The sequence below is a fragment of the Anomaloglossus baeobatrachus genome, chromosome 3, assembly GCF_048569485.1.
Source record: "Anomaloglossus baeobatrachus isolate aAnoBae1 chromosome 3, aAnoBae1.hap1, whole genome shotgun sequence".
Taxonomy (NCBI): domain Eukaryota; kingdom Metazoa; phylum Chordata; class Amphibia; order Anura; family Aromobatidae; genus Anomaloglossus; species Anomaloglossus baeobatrachus.
This window is the reverse complement of record NC_134355.1, coordinates 433,682,762-433,698,744: the sequence shown is the minus strand read 5'-3', so window position 1 is coordinate 433,698,744 and position 15,983 is coordinate 433,682,762. Positions and strand designations below refer to the sequence as shown.

Sequence of the window (15,983 nt, the reverse complement as noted above, 5' to 3'; positions counted from 1 at the left end):
GCCGGAGCATTGTGGTGAGAGCATCGCGGGGACAGGTGAGTATTCAGTGTGTGTGCAGTGACATCCAGGAGGTCACTGGAGTTCCCAATGAACTGATTAACTTGTGAAGTCACCGTGGTGACACCCGGTGTAATCAGGATGTCATCAGAGTTCATTGGGAACTCATAGACGTCACTGCACACACACTGCTTGCTGAATACTAATATATTGTAATATATATATATATATATATACACACATACATACATACATACATACATCTATATATATAATTGCCTTTGTCTGTCTGTCTGTCTTGCTCCAAAATTGTGTCCTTACGGTGACAAACAGCGGATTGGCCGCTCGCCTCGCCTCCCCCGCACGGATTGGCCGTTCGCCTTGCCTCCGCCCCCCCCGCACGGATTGGCCGCTCGCCCGGGCTCCGCCCCCCACACGGATTGGCCTCTCGCCCCGGGACCCTGCACGCATTAGCAACTCGGCTACGCCCCGCCCCCCTCACGCATTGCACGCTCGCTCTGGCCCGCACCCTGCACGCATTCCCCGAAACGACACGGAAACACGACTCCCAGGTGAGTGCTGTACACCCGGGAGCCCACATCAGCGTACGCCGCCAACCCAGCAGACACATACTCTCGCATTGCTGGGGTTGATGGCGTACGCTGGTGTGGGCTCCCGTGCGAGCGGGGGGCGGGGTACGCTGGTAACCATGTAATATTGTCTAGCATGGTTACCAGCGTACACCGGCTCCCAGGTGAGCGCATCAAAGTCCTGCAGCGGCGCAACACACACACACACACACACATCAGATCACACTCACTCTCACACACCTCACACACACATCAGATCACATCCACACACTCAACATCCCGTGATATCGCTTGCTTCTCTGCGGCGATCCTGTGCGTGCAGTGATCTTCCAGGACCTGCCGGAGGATCACATGGTCAGAAGCATGTGGTATCTCCGGATGTTGTGAGTGTGTGAGCGCGTATGTGCGATATCGTCAGTGTAAGTGTGCGTGTAGGCGATCGGGTGTGTGCGTGTATGCGATCGCGTGTATGCGATCGGGTGTGTGCGTGTATGCGATCGGGTGTGTGCGTGTCGGTAGAAAGCAGAGGAGCACGGCGTGCAGCACAGCTGCTGGGACCTCCCACCGGAGGGCACAGGCAGAAGTGGGGTGTCAGTGTATGCGATCAGATGTGTGCGTGTATACTGTCTGATGTGTGACTGTGGAGCACGATGGGGGGTGCGCAGCATGGGGGATGGAGCACGATGGGGGGTGCGCAGCATGGGGGATGGAGCACGATGGGGAGTGCGCAGCATGGGGGATGGAGCACGATGGGGAGTGCGCAGCATGGGGGATGGAGCACGATGGGGAGTGCGCAGCATGGGGGATGGAGCACGATGGGGAGTGCGCAGCATGGGGGATGGAGCACGATGGGGAGTGCGCAGCATGGGGGATGGAGCACGATGGGGAGTGCGCAGCATGGGGGATGGAGCACGATGGGGAGTGCGCAGCATGGGGGATGGAGCACGATGGGGAGTGCGCAGCATGGGGGATGGAGCACGATGGGGAGTGCGCAGCATGGGGGATGGAGCACGATGGGGAGTGCGCAGCATGGGGGATGGAGCACGATGGGGAGTGCGCAGCATGGGGGATGGAGCACGATGGGGGATGCACACCTCCCCCCAAAACACACACACACACACACACACACAACACACAACACACAACACACAACACTGGGAACCACAAACACTGCCCTACACAGACAAAGCCGCACACACACACACACACACACAACACCCAACACACAAACACCGCGGCACACACAAATATACGCACATGCCGCACAACACACACATTGCACAAAACATACCTCCCACCCAAACACACACACACCCCACACAAACTGCTCAACACACACAACGCTCCACACACAACGCAACACACACAACGCAACACACAAACAACACCGCTCTCACCCCCCCGCCACACACAGACAACACCCACAACATGTACAGCGCCCTACACAAAAACTTGGTAACTACACACAACATATATATTATATATATATATATATATATATATATATATATATCAAAAATCATACATTAACTACACAATACGTAAATTCTAGAATACCCGATGCGTAGAATCGGGCCACCTTCTAGTACATACATATATATTGTGAGATGCCGAGGGGAGAAGTACTAGAGAACAAAGGTATATTTCCTCGCGGTTCATTTCATATGCCTCCATGTACTGACTGTGGAGCGGTCGGCCCATGGGCTGGGAAAAGCTGGGAAAGTTATATCTGGCTCAGAAATAAGTTAGTCACTGAAGCCTATTTATTTCATTGTAATTTTGGGCTCGTTTTTTTTCTGGAGCAATCAGTAGGAATGGCAGTGGGACTGGTTTCTCCCTTCTCCACATTCAATCCAGGTTTTGATTCCTCACTGGATCAGCTGAAATAATCAGGAGGCATTCAGTACAAGGAGACTGCTGAGGAGAGCAGGACAGGCTCATGGCTGCTGGTGCTGAGACTCAATACCTCCGCTTGTTGTGATGAGACCGACACAGTAAGAGAATACTGTTTTGTTTGCTACATGGGTTTATTTTGTAGTTAGCATTCTGTTGTTAGTTAGTGGCCAGATGGCCTTAGACATTTATTTTCCAGTTTTTTGAATGTGTAACACTGAGAGATAAGTGTACACAAACACGGCAGTGGCCATATCTGTGTGGAAAATGCCAGTCTGCCGCTGTCATCTGTGAATCCATAGCCACTCGCTTGGACCAAAGCATAGATCCCAACTGAGCTATATCCCCTGTCTCACAATATACACACACACACACACACACACACACACACACACACACACACACACACACACACACATATACATTATTATATACACACACATAGTATGTCACAAAAGTGATTAAACGTCTCACATTGTGTACATTTTTTATTATATCTTTTCATGGAGCAGCACTGAAGATATGACATTTTGATTTAGTAAAGTAGTCAATGTACAGCTTGTATAACAGTGTAAATCTGGTGTCCTCTAAATAAACACACAGCCATGTCTAAATCGCTGGCAAAAAAAATGTGAGTACACGCCAAAGTGAAAATAGCCAAATTGTGCCCAAAGTGTCTATTTTATGTGGCCATTATTTTCAAGCAATGTCTTAACTCTCTTTAACATGAAGTTCATTAGAGCTTCACAGGAGCCATTGGATACTTCCACTCCTCAATGATCTGGTGGATGTTAGAGAGATTGCCGTTGAGGATGCCTCACAGATGCTCAATAGCGTTTAGATCTGGAAACGTTTGGCTAGTCCAGCACCTTTACCCTCAGTTTCTAGGCAGTGGTTGGCTTGGAGGCGTGTTTGGGGTCGTTATGTTGGAATACTGTCCTACAGCCCAGTTTTCAAGGGGAGGGGATCATGCTCTACTTCAGTATGTCATTTTACATGTTGGCCTTCATGGTTCCCTCCTTGAACTGTAGCTCTCCACAGCTGACAGCACTCATGCAGCCAGAAACCATTACATTATGGCTCCACTCCGAGGTTCGAACCAATCATATCTGGTTTTGGTTTCCCCCTTGGTTGGACCACAGCCTGTTTTGCGTTGGTCCAGCTGCTGAAGGATCTAGTCTTTCTTTATTATGCTGTGCCTTCCTGTATCATTTCTGTTAGGTGTGCACTTTCTCGCTTGGTTTGCCCTATCACATTTTGACATGGGCTACTTATGCTTACCACTCTTTTGCCTCATTGCTGGCTATATTTCTATCCTTTTACTCATCACCTGGTTGCCGCAACAGATACTTGACACAATCTGAGCTAAATAAGCTTATCTTGGTCTCATCAGACAACACGACAAGGTTACAGTAATCCATGTCCTTATTATGCTTGTCTTCAGCAAATTGTTTGCTAGCTTCTTGTGCACCATCTTTAGAAGAAACTTGCTTCTGGTACAACAGCCATACAGACCAATTAGATGCAGTGTGCGGATCGTGTTTGAGCACTGACAGGCTAACCCCTTACTCCTTTAACTTCTGCAGCAATGCTAGCAGCGCCTACTCGTCTATTTTGAAAAGACTACCTCCTTGATAGGACGCTGAACATGTGCGCTCAACTCCTTTAATTGACCATGGCAAGGCCAACTCTGAGCGGAACCTGTCTTGTTAAACCGCTGTATGGTCTTTACCACCCAGCTGCAGCTCCGTTTCAGAGTGTTGTAGCCTAGGCCATCTTTATGTAGGGTAACAATTCTTTTTTTCAGCTCCTCGGAGAATTCTTTGCCATGAGGGGCCATGTATGACCAGTATGAGAGCGCGTGTGAGCGATAACACCAAATTTAACACACATGATCCCCATTCACACCAGAGACCTTGTAACACTAATGAGTCACATGACACAAGGCAAAGGATATGGCTAATTGGGCACAACTCGGCCATTTTTTTTTTTAGAGGTGTACCCTAAATTTGTTGCCAGTGGTTTAGACATTAATGGCTGCGTGTTGATTTATGTACGGGGCACCCCAAATTTACACTGTTCTACAAGCTGTACACCGACTACTTTACATTGTATCAGTGTCATATGTTCAATGTTGTCCCATGAAAAGATATAATAAAAAAATGAACAAAAATTGGAAGAGTGTACTCTTGTGATATACTGTGTAGATAGATAGGCTACTGAAAATCCTCTCTAAGAAAATATACATGGTAAATGTGGGTTTTCGACTCAGAATCATATGAAAACCGGGGTCACAGAATGACTGGAGTGGTGGTCATACATTCCCACCCTACCACTCAGCTTACTGTCTATGGAACTCACAGAAGTAGCAGCGTACAGCACTCATTACACCTACACACAGTTTTATGCACTGAACAAAAATATAACTGCAAGACTTGTTTTTGTTCCCAACATAGTAGTAGAAAAAGACATCCAAAAATCTTAGTTGATCTAAAGACGCTGGCTAAAATTTAAACATGAGGTTCTTGTTTTAATATTCTGATCAGACGGTATGAAGAAGACTGCAACGTTATAGCGAACCTCTGAGTGGTTCCCTAATCTATGCCTTAAAAGGTGCGTCGCCGTGCGCCAACCACTGCCGCAGAAACAATGCACCAGCAGGGCAGGTGAACTGATGCCTCACAGCGCCCATACTGCAAGGCTGAGGCCCCACTACTCCAGGCCACATCACCCCAAAGACCCAAAATCACCACAACAATGACTGCCACACAGCACAAACACCTTGTGAAATTTTGCCTATCGGCTTTAGATAAACTCATGATTTTTGGATGTGCAGCCATGTCTTTTTCTACTACTATGTTGTTATTGCTCCCATTTTCAGGAGCTGAACTCAAAGATCTAAGACTTTTTCTATGTACATAAAAGGCCTTTTTCTCAAATATTTTTCCTTAAATTTGTTTAATGCCTTGGTTCCACTTGTGTATTTTTTCCCCTGAGAATCAGATGCAATATTCTAAAGACCCTAAGTTGAGGCTCTGCTGCGAGCATGAGCTGAGTGACATGCAATTGTGATCTGATCTTGTACTGAGAAGAGGGAGACTAATCTCTCCATCCCCTCCGCTGCTTGTCTGTGTGTATCGCATATATCGTATCTCGTACTGCACTCGGATGACATCCGTGTGGAGTGCTATGTTTCACATGCAGACATAGACTTGTATGGGTGCATAAGGAAGTAATTCTTTTCTCATGGCAATATGGCATGACAAAAAAAAAAAAAAAAAAAGTAGACTGACAACTGCATCATAGTTTTACACTGGTGCAAGTGCAATCCGATGTTTTATCAGATTGTACTTGTCCGTGTAAACCGCTAGTTGAACCAAGGCCTTCAGCTGTGTTAGGCCCTCTTCACACATCAGTGATTCTGGTACGTATGTGCTTTTTTTTTTTATACGTACCAGAATCACTGACATACGCAGACCCATTATAATCAATGGGTCTGCTTACACATCAGTGATTTTTCACTGAACGTGTCTCCGTGCAGCGTTCATGCGTGTCCGTGATTCTGCACGGAGACAAGTCCGTTTTTTTCTGGCATCACTGATGACCCACGGACCACACTATGGTGTGATGCGTGTGTGATCCGTGAAACACGTACCAGAAAAAAACACTGACATAAAGTAATAAACATTTTCAACTAACCTTTCCAGCGACGCGCTGTGCAGCCTCCACTCTCTGCAGCTCCTGCCCGGCTCATGAATATTCATGAAAGCAGGAACAGCCGACCCGGAAGTAGCTGCAGAGAGCGGTGGGCGGACGCTGCAGAGCCAAGGAGTTCAGCACCATGGACAGCAGGAGCGAAGGCAGGTGAGTAATGAACATTTGCAATCACGGATTGCACATGGACAACCCACGCGTGCCGTGAATCACGGAACACGGAGGGACATGTGCGTGTTTTACACGTCAGTGTTTTTCACTGACGTGTGAAGGGGGCCTTAGTGAGCACTTCTCCTTCCCAGATATAATAATTTCACCTCACAGGTATGACATATCAACCTGATTAGACAGCATGATTATTGCACAGGTGTGCCTTAGGCTGGCAACAATAAAATATTCAAGTTTTGAGGGCGTGTGCAACTGGTATGCTGACTGCAGGAATGTCCACCAGAGCTGTTGGAATTAAATGTTCATTTCTCTACCATAAGCTATCTCCAAAAAGGCATTTCAGAAAATTTGGCAGTACATCCAACCGGCCTCACAACCACACCAGCCCAGGACCTCAACATCCATCATCTTCACCTTCAAGATCGTCTGAGACTAGCCACCAGGACGGCTGCTGCAACATTTGGTTTGCAGAACCAAAGAATTTCTACACAAACTGTCAGAAACCATCTCAGGGAAGCTCATCTGCTGCTCGTTGAACTCATTGGAGTCTGCATTTTACTGTAGTTCCCAGTAACCAATTTGAGTGGGCAAATGCTCACATTGGATGGCGCCTGGCATGTTGGAGAGGTGTTCTTTTTATTGAAAAATACCGATGTTCACTGTACAGGCCAGATGGAAGACTGCATGTATGGTGTCCTGAGGGTGAGTGGTTTGCTTATGTAAGCCTTTTTAAATGAGTGGCCCATGGTGGCGGTAGGTGCATTTTATTGATGCCATATTGAATACATAGGATATCATGATGAGATCCTGAGACCCATTGTTGTGCCATTCATCCATGACCATTATCTCATGTTGCAGCATGATACACGGCCCCATGTTGCAAGGATCTGTACACAATTCCTGGAAACTGAAAACATCCCAGTTCTTGCATGGCCAGCATACTCACCAGACATGTTACATTTGAGCATGTTTGGGATGCTCTGGTTCGGTGTATAGGACAGTGTATTCAAATATCTGACAATATCTAGCAACTTCACACAGCCATTGAAGATGAGTGGATGAACACTCCACAGACCACAATCAACAACCTGATCAACTATGTGGAGGAGATGTGTTGTAGTGAGTGAGGCAAATGGTGATCACAGCAGATACTGCCTGATTTTCTGACCTCCCAAACCGTAGAACTGCACATTTTACAGTGGACTCTTATTTTGGCCAGCCTAAGGGTCCCGTTACACATAGCGACGTACCAGCGATCCGACCTGGCAGGGATCGCTGGAATGTCGCTACATGGTCGCTGTTGGGCTGTCAATCAGGCAGATCTCCACAGCGACGAGCAACCAGCGACCCGTGTAACGACTGCTCCCTGCACACTCAGAACCGGCACTCGTTGGTCTCCTGCCGTCAAACACGCCGATGCGTGCTGCACAGTGGGAGACCGACGAGCAAAAATGGTCCTGAACGTTTTGTCACGATCAGCGACCTCGCAGCAGGGGCCCGCTCGCTGCTGCTTGTCACACACAGCAATATTGCTGGCGAGGTTGCTGATGCGTCACAAAACCTGTGACGTTTCAGCGATCTCGCTATGTGTGACGGGGTCTTAAGTCACACCTGTGCAATCATGCTAATCAGCATCTCGATATGTACACCTCTGAGGTGGATGGATTATCTTGGCAAATGAGAAGTGCTCTCTAACGCAGATTTTTACAAATTTGCAGACAATAGCTCATAGAGAAACCTCTTAGATTTGAGTTCAGCTCATTACAAATGGGAATAAAAACAAGTGTTGCCTTTATTTTTGTTCAGTGCATATGTAGGGAGTGCTGAACTGAGTTTCATAGACTGTGTCTCTGTATGTGTGCGGTTCTACAGATGTAGAGTCTCGCCAATGTTCTGTGAACTAAGCAGTCAGGACGATCATAGTATGTGATGAGAGGTTTATGCTGCGTCTGGTCTATTTTTGCTGATGGAGGTTTTTATAGACAGATTTCTGCCTTAACATGTCTAAACCATCAGGATCTAATGAATGTTCCCATACCCTGTCAGCAAGCACACATCTAATGAGGAAAGGTAATACAAAATAAGTTAGAAATATGAAACATTTTGATTTACATTCAATTATGATTCACATTAAAATTGCAGAAAAAAAAAACAAAACTAAACACTCTAAAGGGAACCTGTGAAGAAAAGTTTATTTCTGAATCCTGTGGCATGGCTGATTAGTTTCTAGTACAACGGAAGGTAAAACGCCTTGTAGTAGTCCGATGTGCCAGTGCTGAGGAATCAAGCTTTGAAGCCATATACAAATTTGCCAATTAGTTGATGTACTCTAGGGGCATCAGGAGTAAAATCAGCCGGACAGGTTTCCTTTAGGCCAAATGCACACACGGAGTGTTTGGGGAGTTTTTTTCCACAGTATTTGTAAGATAAAACCAGTAGTGGGACAATCAGAGGAAAAGTAGAATAGAAACACGAGCCCCACTTCTGGATTTGTCTTACAAATACTGAGGTAAAAAACTCAAATACCGTACTGCAAGTGTGTATGTGGCCTTAATGTCCGGATGCCGCAGGGCACACACGTCAGGGAACAATGGCTCACACCCCCATGGGGACAGCAATCTGCATGATGGCCAACATGATGCATGCCACTATTATCCTGTATATAGCCTCCATAACAGGATTGTCACGGTGTCCGGGCTGTGACAGTGAGGAGGGATCACTGCTGTATGAGGCAGCAGGGTCATTCAGGAGACTGGGAGAGCTGGGTGGGATCATGGAGGAGTCACAGGACTCCAGTCCCGGGTCTGTAGTGAGCAGGATCCCTATGTGAGGCTCAGAGCACACTGCCCGTATGTCCCGGCCTGACACACACCACTGAGGGGGCCAAAGTGTGCCGGGCCCCTACAGCTTCCTGCAAGCCCCCCGGAGGCCTGCTGTCCGCACTCAGGCCCGGCACTTCTCATCCAGCCACCCTGGCCCGGCCCCTCACCCAGGCCGCGGAGTGACCCTGTCCCGGGCCTCGCCCTCTCTACACACCATATCTCGGTAACCGGACCTCCGGCACCTCCTACCTTATGACTTCGCTGCTCTGGTCAGGACACACTCTATCCGGCTCTACCGTGTGGTTGTCAGGCAGCCATGACAGCGCCGGCTCCGCTAGAATCGCCTTCCGCCGGAAACAAAGTGCCGGCACTTTAGTGCCACACGGAATCTGTGACTGTGCACCGTCAGACTATGTCCCCTCAGACTGTGCACTCCTCAGACTGCGTCCCCAGCCCGCGTATGGTTGTGCTTGCTGTGTAGCCTCTGGGGAGACATTTCATTATTTTTTTCGTTTTCACACTAGTAAACTGCTTTGTTGTCCTCAGTGACTGCGTCTCCTCAGACTGTGACCCCCTAGACTGACTCCCCTTAGCTTGTGTGTGCGCACCATCATACTGTGCCTCTTCAGATTGCGTCCTCTCAGACTGCCCCCCCTAGACTGCGTCCTCTCAGACTGCCCACCCTAGACTGCGTCCTCTCAGACTGCCCACCCTAGACTGCGTCCTCTCAGACTGCCCCCCCTAGACTGCGTCCCCTCAGACTGCCCCCCCTAGACTGCGTCCTCTCAGACTGCCCCCCTAGACTGCGTCCTCTCAGACTGCCCCCCCTAGACTGCGTCCTCTCAGACTGCCCCCCTAGACTGCGTTCTCTCAGACTGCCCCCCCTAGACTGCGTCCTCTCAGACTGCCCCCCCCAGACTGCGTCCCCTCAGACTGCCCCCCCCCTTGACTGCGTCCCCCCAGACTGCGTCTCTTCAGACGGTGTCCCCTCAGATTCCACACCCTCAAACTGCATCCTCAGCTCTCATGTGGTCGTCCGTGCTGTGTACTCTGTGGAGATGTCGCCCAGGGCTATGGGGTACTAGTCCCGGGCCGTATATGTACGGGGATGCTGTGTCTCGGTTGTGTAACGGCCGATGTCCGGTTCCGTGAAACTGGGGATGCATTTTAAAAGGGGATATATACAGGGGAGATGAAAGAGTTTATATCGTGACGCCACTTGCGGGTTGCGGTTATGGTGATGGAACCGCCGCTGCACAGTCAGTTACCACTGGGGCTGACGGTGATGGCAGCCTGGATGGTAGGCCCTCCGCAAGCAGGGCCAGGCCCCAGGCAGTGAATGGTGGGATCCGGCGCAGAAAGAAGGGATACCACACGATAGGGATGCAGTGCAACTTCTGTTTTACTCACAGTGGTGTTGATCTGTGGCTCTGAGAACGGCTAGTGCAGACCTCTGGTCCCTTTTTGTCCCAGTGCCGGTGTGGTGACCCAGTACTTTCTTTCCCCGGCACCTCTTTCTGGTTGGTGGGACCCCGTAGCTTGGAGCGTTTGTGGGTCCCTTACTGTCTGTCGGCAGTCTCTCGTCCGTACGGCGGGCAGTGCGAACCCTGTAGGGTCTGTGTTCTGTTCAAGTCCCTGGCCCAATCTTTACTACTGGTGCCCTCGGATTCTTTGGGTCAGTGAGGTCCATGAAGGTCCCCTCACTGTGTAGGTGTTTGTCAGGTTGCCTGAAGCTGTCGCCTGACCTAGGGCCCTGTGCCCCGTCGGTGCTCTGGTTCCAGGGGTACCGGGCTGTACCCTCCCTGACCACTCTCCAACTGCTACACGACCGCGTTTGGAGACATGTCCGTCCCCTTCAACTGTCACTACCGGACTCCTCTGTCGTTCTGTCTGTCCCCTCCCACTGTGTTGTCGGCTAGTGGGCTGGACTAGCTCCACCTCTGGGTGGCCATTCATTGGGTCCCGGACTAGTCAGTCACCCCTAATTGGGAGTGAGAACTGAGGATATTATGTGTTTTTGGTGGTACCGGCACTGGTCTTCCAGGTCCCTGGGGGTAGGCCCTGCATCTTTGTCAGGATGCAGTACCTAGTAGTGCCCCGATGGGTTCAGGGGCGCTACAGAGACATTTCATTATTTTCTCGTTTTCACATTAGTAAACTGCATCGCCTTAGACTGTGAACCCCTCAGACCATGCCCTCGCAGACAGCGTCCCCTTAGACTGTGCACCTTCAGACTGCGTCCCCAGCCCACGTTCCCAGCCCGCATGTGGTCAGCCCTGCTGTGTATTCTCTGTGGAGACATTTCAATCATTTCTCGTTTTCACATCAGTAAACTGCTTTGTTGTCCTCAGTGACACTAAAGTCATTCTCCACAGGCAATGTATTGCGTTTTTTTTAAAGTCACTTTTCGTTTTTCTATCGTGGTTTTCGTTGTCAATTTTTGCTCCCAATTCTTAAAAATGATGCTAATGGTTCATGAACTTTGAGCAAAAAATCCCTGTATTTATACCTGTAACTTTATTTTATTTTTTTTTTTTTTAGACTTTTTAGCTCAAAGAGGTGCACAATACACATAATGGTGTAAAAATGTGACAAAAAACCTGGCATATATTAAATTACTCCGGGGGAAGTACAATTCTGTCTTTTTTGAAAAGTTGTTTATTATAAGCCAAGCAAAAACATCCGGAAACCATAAACTCTGCCCATAATAGTGAACATGAAAAAACAGGCAAACGCATAAAATGCACTTGAGAAAAAAGCGCAAATGCAAAGTTTAAATATGGAGCAAGCTAAAGAAGTGAGCACTAGGACAAAAACAATGGACTGGGGGTGACGTTTTTCAGGAGGTAAAACGATGAGCTTTCTAATGGAAATTGATTCAGGCAATGGTCATTCTTTGAGGCACTTTTGGTTTTTGAAGAATTTTTCAAGTGTTTTTTGGGAGGTTTTTTTTTCCTAAAGTGTTTGTTTTTTTTCCAGCCTTTTAATTGGACAGTGCCTAGCTTGGTGCAGGAGATACTTTAAAAAGTGACATGCACTTTCCTTGCATTAAAATGAAGACTAGATAGTTTTTCTTGGGCTGGACTTACACGAGCGTATGGCATCCGATGCAAGAGCAACGGATTCGATATGCTAATGACCCCCGGCTCAGGCTCGGCTGCGAGCGTGAGCCGAGTGTCATGCGACTGTGACCCAATCTTGCAATCGGGTCACAACTGTGAAACTGAGGTCGGGCGCTGTGGAGGAGAGGGAGGGGTTAATCTCCCCATCTCCTCCATTGTGAGCCTGTGCGTATATTGCACTGCATTGGGATAACATCCGAGTGCAGGGCGATATTTCTCTCACACCCACTCACTTGAATGGGTGCGAGTGATAAGGCTCTCGCAGAAAATCGCAGCATGTTGCGAATTTCCTAGCATCCAGAATCTGGACGCGAGAAAAGCTGACCAACTGCTGTCCCTCATTGACTAACATTGGTCAGAGTGCAATGCGAGATTTTCTTGCATTGCACTCGTCCGTTTTTCTCGCTCGTGTGAGTGTGCCCTAATAGAAATTAATAACAGCAAAAGTTATGAAATTTCAGAAATCTCATGCACATGTCTGTTTTTATGTTTTCCTGAATGAATTTGAGAACAGCAGTGTTTTTGAAATCTGCAGCATGTCAAATCTTTCACCATTTTTGCAGTGATTTTTTTTTTCCCCTCATAGAAAGCAATGAGAGGGCAAAATGCTGAAATAAAACCCAGCAAACTGGTTTTGCTGCATTTTTGCAGCATTTTTGGTACATAAACCTATTTTTATTAAATATGTACTGTAGACAAATCACACGTGTTCCACAACAAAAAAATGTATTGCAAATACAGAAAACCCTGTTTTGAACACAGCTGTTTTATTGCCAAGGAATAACACCGCAAAAAAGTGAATAAACATAGCCTGAGAGCATGTGAATTGAGCCTAAGCGGTACTTTGCACACTACGACATTGCAAGCCGATGCTTGCGATGCCGAGTGCGATAGTCCAAGCCCTCGTCGCAGCAGCGATATCTTGTGATTGCTGCCGTAGCGAACATTATCGCTACGGCAGCTTCACATGCACTCACCTGCCCTGCGACGTCGCTCTGGCTGGCGAACCACCTCCTTACTAAGGGGGCGGGTCGTGCGGCGTCACAGCGACGTCACACGGCAGCCGGCCAATAGAAGCAGAGGGGTGGAGATGAGCGGGACGTAAACATCCCGCCCAATTCCGTCCTTCCGTATAGCCGGCGTGAGCCGCAGGACGCAGGTAGGAGATGTTCCTCGCTCCTGCGGCTTCTCACACAGCGATGTGTGCTGCCGCAGGAACGAGGAACGACATCGTACCGTCGCTGCAGCTACATTATAGAAATGTCAGACACTACATCGATGATACGATTACGACGCTTTTGCGCTCGTTAATCGTATCATAAAGGATTTACACACTACGATATCGACAGCGACGCCGGATGTGCGTCACTTTCGATTTGACCCCACCGACATCGCACATGCGATATCGTAGTGTGCAAAGTACCCCTTAGGCTGAGGCCACACGTGGATTAGTGCGGGTGCTTGCATGACACTCTGTTCATACTCACAGCACAGCGGGAGCCGAGTGTCATGCGACTGTGGACTGATCCTGCAACCAGACCACAGCTGCGAAGGGGAGGGCCGGCGCTGCGGAGGAGAGGGAGGGATTTATCTCCCTATCTCCTCCGTTGCAGACTGATGCAAGAATCGCATTGCACTCTGCTGTAATGCAAGTGCAATGCAATGTTTCTTTCACCCCCATAGACTTGAATGGGTGCGAGTGAAACAGGATCACATAGCACCCGCAGCATGCTGCGATTGTTTTCTCGGTCCGATTAGGGCTGAGAAAAAAAATCGCTCATGGGAGCTGCCCCATAGGGTAATATTGGTCCGAGTGGAATACTTTTTTTTTATTATTATGGGTGGGTACGATCATATGGCGCTGGTGAGGGCAGCGCTGTGCACACGTGCGAGATTAGAAAATGCGACGATAAGGATGACGGTGGCGTCATCCCGTCAATCAAGTAAGGAGGACAGCGATCAGCGGCAGGAGGGGGATAAAGCAGCAGAAAATGAGCCCACCCATCTGGCCAACCAAGGTTAGCATACCTAAGGGCCAAGTTTTATAAAGTTATTTTTGGGGTCTGGAAGGAGAGTCAGGGCCAAGGTGCACCTTCATAGAATGCAGCCTAGGAACTACAGAAGGTGATTCTTTTAGTTTAATATGGCACATTTTAAATAAATTATTTTAGAGTAGGACTGCCCCATGAGATTTGCCGTGACGTGGCGGCAGGGCCGGATTAAGGTTGGTGGGGGCCCCGGGCAGAAAATCTGGTGGGGGCCCCATAAACGTTAACATTTTTAGCCGTAATAGTAGAGCACGAACTGTAGCATTTAGATATAAATCCAATGAACATGTATCTTACCCTGTTCTGCCACATTCAGATTTACAGTACTACAATACAGATACAGTCCAGGATAACTCACAGCTGTCACTTATACACACAGTATAATACAGATACAGTCCAGGATCACTCACAGCCGTCACTTATACACACAGTACAATACAGACACAGTTCAGGATAAATCACAGCAGTCACTTATACACACAGTACAATACAGATACAGTCCAGGATAACTCACAGCAGTCACTTATACACACAGTATAATACAGATACAGTCCAGGATCACTCACAGCCGTCACTTATACACACAGTACAATACAGACACAGTTCAGGATAAATCACAGCAGTCACTTATACACACAGTACAATACAGATACAGTCCATGATCACTCACAGCCGTCACTTATACACACAGTATAATACAGATACAGTCCAGGATCACTCACAGCCGTCACTTATACACACAGTACAATACAGACACAGTTCAGGATAAATCACAGCAGTCACTTATACACACAGTACAATACAGATACAGTCCATGATCACTCACAGCCGTCACTTATACACACAGTACAATACAGACACAGTTCAGGATAAATCACAGCAGTCACTTATACACACAGTACAATACAGATACAGTCCAGGATAACTCACAGCAGTCACTTATACACACAGTACAATACAGATACAGTCCATGATCACTCACAGCCGTCACTTATACATACACACAGTACAATACAGATACAGTCAGGATCACTCACAGCAGTCACTTATACACACAGCACAATACAGATACAGTCCAGGATAACTCACAGCAGTCACTTATACACACAGTACAATACAGACACAGTCCAGGATAACTCACAGCCGTCACTTATACACTCAGTACAATACAGATACAGCCCAGGATAACTCACAGCAGTCACTTATACACACAGTACAATACAGATACAGTCCAGGATCACTCACAGCCGTCACTTATACATACACACAGTACAATACAGATACAGTCCAGGATCACTCAGCCGTCACTTATACACACAGTACAATACAGATACAGCCCAGGATCACTCACAGCCGTCACTTATACACAGAAAGTAGAGTTAGGCGGGCTTTGCACGTTGCAACATCGGTAACAATGTGTTACCGATGCTGCAGCGATAGTCCCGCCCCCGTCGCACGTTCGATATATAGTGAAAGCTGCCGTAGCGATTATTATCGCTACGGCAGCTTTACACGCACATACCTGCCGTGCGACGTCCATCTGGCCGGCGTCCCACCTCCTTCCTTAGGGGGCGGGTCGTGCGGCGTCACAGTGACGTCACACGGCAGGCGGCCAATTGAAGTGGAGGG

At 48.2% G+C, this 15,983-nt stretch overlaps 1 protein-coding gene across 1 annotated transcript in view; it reads right to left on the bottom strand.

Annotated features, from left to right (window-relative positions):
• COPS7B (COP9 signalosome subunit 7B) overlaps window positions 1-9,749 on the bottom strand; it is a 50,415-nt gene extending 40,666 nt beyond the window's left edge. The window contains exon 1 of the mRNA XM_075340406.1: window positions 9,434-9,749. The gene's annotated coding sequence lies outside the window, so the exon portion shown is untranslated. The remainder of the gene's footprint in view (window positions 1-9,433) is intronic.
• Between the last annotated feature and the right edge of the window lie 6,234 nt (window positions 9,750-15,983).